Source organism: Martes martes (genome assembly GCF_963455335.1).
Source record: "Martes martes genome assembly, chromosome: 9".
NCBI lineage: Eukaryota > Metazoa > Chordata > Mammalia > Carnivora > Mustelidae > Martes > Martes martes.
In genome coordinates this window covers 41,902,056-41,908,023 of record NC_137896.1, presented here as the reverse complement: position 1 = coordinate 41,908,023, position 5,968 = coordinate 41,902,056, and positions in this window count along the sequence as shown.

Sequence of the window (5,968 nt, the reverse complement as noted above, 5' to 3'; positions counted from 1 at the left end):
ATATGATTATATCCAAAAATACATTTTGGGAAAATTTGAATGAGAAGTCATCTTTCTAAACCATTTTAGGGGATGCCTGTGTGGCTCAGTGGGGTAAAGCCTCTGCCTTCAGCTCAGGTCATGGTCTCAGGGTCCTGGGATCGAACCCCACATCGGGCTCTCTGCTCAGCAGGGAGCCTGGTTCCCCCACCGTCTGCCTGCTTCTCTGCCTACTTGTGATCTCGCTCTCTGTCAAATAAATAAATAAAGTCTTTAATAAAAATAATTTTGAAAAAAAGAGTCTAGGGGCACCTGGGTGGCTCAGTGGGTTAAAGCCTCTGCCTTCGGCTCAGGTCATGATCCCAGGGTCCTCGGATGGAGCCCCGCATCAGGCTCTCTGCTCAGCAGGGAACCTGCTTCCCCCTCTCTCTCTGCCTGCCTCCCTGCCTACTTGTGATCTCTATCTGTCAAATAAATAAATAAATCTTTTTTAGAAAAAAAGAGTCTAAACCATTTTGGAAGAAAAAAAATGTCATGGGACTCATATCTAAAGAACCCACTTTATGGAAAAAAAAACTGCATTTTGGAATGAATTTAGGTTTAAAAATATGTTTGAGGGCCACTTTATAAGAAAATATGCCACAGGACTTACATCTAATAAACCTCATGATATTAGTAAATTTTAATAAAAAATATTATTTTATGGCCATTTGCAAGGAACAACCTGTCAGAGGGCCTACCAAAAAAACCTCTTACCAGTTGAGGACATTTGGATGAAATGTCACATTTTTAGACCACTCTAGAAGACAATCTGGCATAGAAATTATGTCCAAAAAAAAAAAAAAAAAAAAACCCGCCAAAAAACTATTTGAGCCAATGTGAAAAATCACATTTCCAGGTCTTTTAGAAGAACAGTCTTGTATAATACTTATGTCCAAAAGATACCAAGATTTGAGTGAATTTGGGTCAGAAATCACATGTTTGGCATAATTTAGAAAAAAAAAATCCGATGTAGGTCCTAGTTTCAATAAGACCCCAAATTTGAACAGATGTAGATGAAAATATCACATTAGCAGGGCATCTGGAACAAATATGTGGCATATGACTTATTTTCAAAGCTCCATTATTTATATGAAGTTGTATTTTAAAAATCATGTTTTTTTCAATTCAAATCATTGTCCATTTGGGAGGACAATTTGATGAAGAATTTGTGCCTCCCAAAACCAATGATTTGAATGAGTTCAGATGAGAAAGTGTATTTCTAGGTAGTTTGTTAAAATAATGTAGCATAGAATTTACAACCACACTACCCTCCAGTCTGAGCATACTTAGATGGAAAGTCATACTTTTTTGTCATCTTAGAAAAGTCTGGTGGGGTGCCTGGTAGCTCCATTGAGTGCCTTTGACTCAGGTCAAAATCCCAGGGTCCTACATATTAGGATCCTCCTTCCCCCTTTCCCTTTGCTCCCCGCTGCCCTGTTCCTGCCCTCTCTCTCAAATAAATAAACAAATCTTAAAAGAGAGAGAGAGAAAGAGAGAAAAGTTTGGCATACGAATTATTTCCAAAAACCCATAAAACTTAATAAATTTGGATGAAAAACTGTATTTCCAAGATCATGGTGTAGTATTACAGACAGAAAATCCAACTTATTGTGCTAATTTGGATGAAAAACATCTTTCTAGGCCATTTTAGAAGAAAACCCAAGTGTATAAGTTTAGGTGCAAAACTTAAACTCTTTGCATGAATTTGTATGAAAAGCTGCATTTCTTGGGCTATTTTGGAAGAAAATTCTGCTGTAGGGCTTCTGTTCCTGAAATGCCACTGATTATTGCTCTAGCTTAATTAAGTTTTGAAACTGAAAGTGTAGTCTTTCAACTTAGCTCTTATTTTCTAAAAATATGTTCTGCTTTTTAATGTAAAACACAGCACAATGGCTGTTACATTCTCAAACTGTTTTCCCCAACCCTCCCTCCCTTGGTTAATCTTGGAGATCTTCCCATGTCAGAACATAATGATGCTTCTCATTCTTTGACAACATACAGCATCTTGTTCTATTTACGCATGGTTTACTTTAATTAGTTCCTCTATTGGTCAATGTTTTCTTCTTAACTAAAACTTGAAGTTACTACTGCACTGAAGAACTCATGTAAGTCATTTCGCACATACACGTGTACAGCTATCAGATAAATTCCATTGAGTTTATGGGCTCATAAGGGGAATATGAATTTATGATTTTGGTAGATATCACTATGTTGCCCGCTGTAACTTGTGCCAATTTATACTCTCAAGACTAACATGTAAGTGTCCCTGTTTCCAGAGTCTATTACAAGAGTATGTTTTCAACTTTTGGAATTTTGGCCAATCTGACAGGTGTAAATCTTGCTGTGTGGTTTTCATTTGTATCTTCATTGACATTAAGGACATTTTCAAATGAAAAAAGACTTCGTACACTGTGATCTGAGTCTGACCATATAGTCAGTGTATTTTTTGTTGATTTTATTTATTTATTTATTTTAAGATTTTATTTATTTATTTGACAGAGATCGCAAGTAGGCAGAGAGGCAGGCAGTGAGAGAGGGGGAAGCAGGCTCTCTGTTGAGCAGAGAGCCCGACAGGGGGCTTGATCCCAGGTCCCCGAGATCATGACCTGAGACAAAGGCAGAGGGTTAACCCACTGAGCCACCCAGGCGCCACTTTTGTTGATTTTAAAAACTCCATTTCCAGAGATATTTTGTAGATCTCTTTATATTATGGACTTCAGTATGTCCCCCCAGTTTGTCTTTGGTTTTGGCTGAAGGTGTGGGTTGTCTTGCAGAATTTATTTTTGTGTAGCAAAACTCGACCTATTTTCACTATGGCTTCAAGATTTTGAGTCATAGTTAGAAAAGTCAGTCCTATGTTTCTTTTTTTTTTTTTTTAAAGATTTTATTTATTTATTTGACAGACAGAGATCACAAGTAGACAGAGAGGCAAGCAGACAGAGAGGAGGAAGCAGGCTCCCCTGCTGAGCAGAGAGCCCGATGTGGGGCTCGATCCCAGGACCCTGGGATCATGACCTGAGCTGAAGGCAGAGGCTTTAATCCACTGAGCCACCCAGGCGCCCTGTGTTTCAAAGGTGTTAAAATTATCTGTTGCTATATAACAGCAACGCTAAAATTTAGGGCTTAAGACAATTTGTTTGTCATCATCCCTCACAGTTCCGTAGACTGACTGAGCTCAGCTGAACGGTTCTCTCTTGAGGTGTGAAGGTGCAGCAGAAGGGGGTTTCCAAGACAGCTCTATCACGTAACTGCAGCTGAAGTTAACTGTCAGCTAGCTGAGCTAGGGCTATTGACCAGAATACCTCGATGAGGTCTCTCAGTGTGGCTTTTTTTCACAGCACAAAAATGGGAATCAGCGTAGAAACCATAAGGTTTTTCATGAACTAGCATCAGAAGTCCCATAATATCACTTCTTCTATATTCTTTTGATTAAGCAAATCCCTAAGGCCAATCCAGATCCATGGGGAGGGTAATTAGACCCTCTCTCTTTCTCTCTCACACACGCACACACACATATGTGAAGGAATCGATAATAACCATCTCTGAGACAATCTGCACCGTCTACCACCTGAACACCAAACTTCATGTCCATCCCATGTGAAATATACACTCATTCCTAAGACCCTCAAAGTCTTATTTCATTATGGCATTGATTCGAAAGTTCAGAATCTTGTTATCTAACCCATGTCCAAGCATAGATGATTCTTTATCTGAAGACTTGAGAGCTGAAGACATGTATCTGACATTCAATGTTGATTTGGGGATAAAATATCACCACAATAAATGCTTCTATTTAAAAAAATGGAGAAATGACAGATGTACAGCAGGTACCAGTTCAGACATTTTGAAATTCAGCTGGGCACATGCCACCAGTTCCTTAATTAGTGTCCAGTACTGCTCTCTGGCAGTGATTCTCAATTGATTTTATGTCTACACTTATTCTTCCTTTTCTGTACAAAATAACCCATATTTGCAGCTTAGTTTTCTCTGCCTACCTCCCTGCTTATAGAAAAGTAGGGATTTGGGGGCACCTGAGTGGTTCAGTCAATTAAGCATCTGCCTTTGGCTTGGCTCGTGATCCTAGGGTTGTGGGATCGAGCCCTGTGTCCGGCTTTCTGCTCAGTGGGGAGTCTGCTTCTCCCTTGCCCCTTCTCTCTGCTCATGCTCTCTCTCAAATAAGAATCTCTAAAAAGAGGAAATAGTAGGGATTTTTCTCTGTCCTTTTCAGGCCAGCCTGGTGTTTCTACTACAAACTCATGTTTCCCATGCCTCTTACAGGAGTTTACTCCATTAGATAAAACGTCTATAGAGCTCTTCAAGTGAAGGCTCTCTCTTGTTTGGGTTGCCAGGGTGCTGTAGGATGATGTTTTGTGTAGTTGAGAGTCTAGGAGCTATATAGTTAATCTTGAATCTTAAAAAAGGGTTTACAGGATGTGAGGACGATCAGGCTGCAACATCTGTCACCCCACTGATCACCAGAGCTGACTCAGCTGCTCTGGCTGGCTAGGCAGCTGTCCCCTCCCTCCCTCACCGCTCCATGTGCATCCCTCCCGAAGCTGCATGCTCAGTCGAAGAGGATGACCTTCCCCGGTAGAGGAGAGGACTGTTCTTCAGTCAAGGGTATATGAGTAGCTGCGCTCCCCTGCTAGAACCTCCAAACAAGCTCTCAAGGTCCCTTTGTAGGAGAACGTAGGGTAGTCAAGCTTCCAAGACTCCAGACACATCCAAGTGAGGCGCTGCGCGTGGCAGTCTGCCTTTAAAAAAGGGGGGGGGGTGGTATTTTACAGCTGCGTCCTTGAGATGGGTCTTTATCCTAGAGGTCATTTTTTTGAGCAAATGGACTTTGGACTGGAACACCATGAAAGTATGGTTAGGAGTCTCTAAATATGGCTGAATATCTTTAAACTTGCAATTTGGATAACTGCTGAGGGTGTGTGGCTAAAGGACCTTGGACCAGTTCCTGGATGGCTGGCATGGGGCCTGGGCCTGGGATGGAAAGCTGAGGAACACGACTGTAAGTTCTTTTTTTTCTAAAGATTTTATTTATTTATTTGACAGACAGAAATCACAAGTAGGGAGAGAGGCAGGCAGAGAGAGAGGAGGAAGCAGGCTCCCTGATGAGCAGAGAGCCCGATGCGGGACTCAATCCCGGACCCAGAGATCATGACCTGAGCCGAAGGCAGAGGCTTTAACCCACTGAGCCACCCAGGCACCCCAACATGACTGTAAGTTCTAAACCCTGGTATTCCAGGACTGATTTGGGGGAGTGGCTCCAAGAGTCTTTTCCCTGTTACTGGAGGACTGAGGGGAGCATGTGGTTATTAAAGGCCATTATATCACTGGAGTGCCAGTGAGGTGGTGTGGCTGGGGGTGGCTGGAGATCCTCCATGTTTCTGGTGGTCTGACAGGAATGTGACTGGAGACCCCAGGCTCTGAGATGAAGGAACTGGTTGGTCACAGCTGAAAGACTCCAGGTTCGAGGGACTGGAGTGTTACAATGTACTGTTGGAGGGTCTCCATGGTGGGAGGACCAGGGACTAAATAAAGCCTGAGAAAAAGCACTTGACATGATTAGGGGATGATTCAGCAAAGGCAACAGCAGAGACATTTCAGAGCTAGGAGGAGAGAAGTGAGAAAGGGGGCCGTCAGAGATGTCAAGGGAAGAGGGTACCTATAGATCGAAGTGGATCTGCTAGAGGCAGCCATGTTTTTGGGTAGAAACCTGGAAGATTCCCTCCCTTCAGCTGAAATCCCTGAATACAGTTCCTCCATTTCCCCCCTCTACCAAGGACCAGACTTTTCAGTAAATATTCTAGTGACTCAGAGGTTCCTGTCTTCCAAAGAATTGAATTCTTGTGGAAGAGTGGCCTTAGAGAATTCCAGCTATCTGTACCACTCCTTGTCCCTTATCTTTACAGATGACTGAATGAGGTATGTAGTCAAGGTT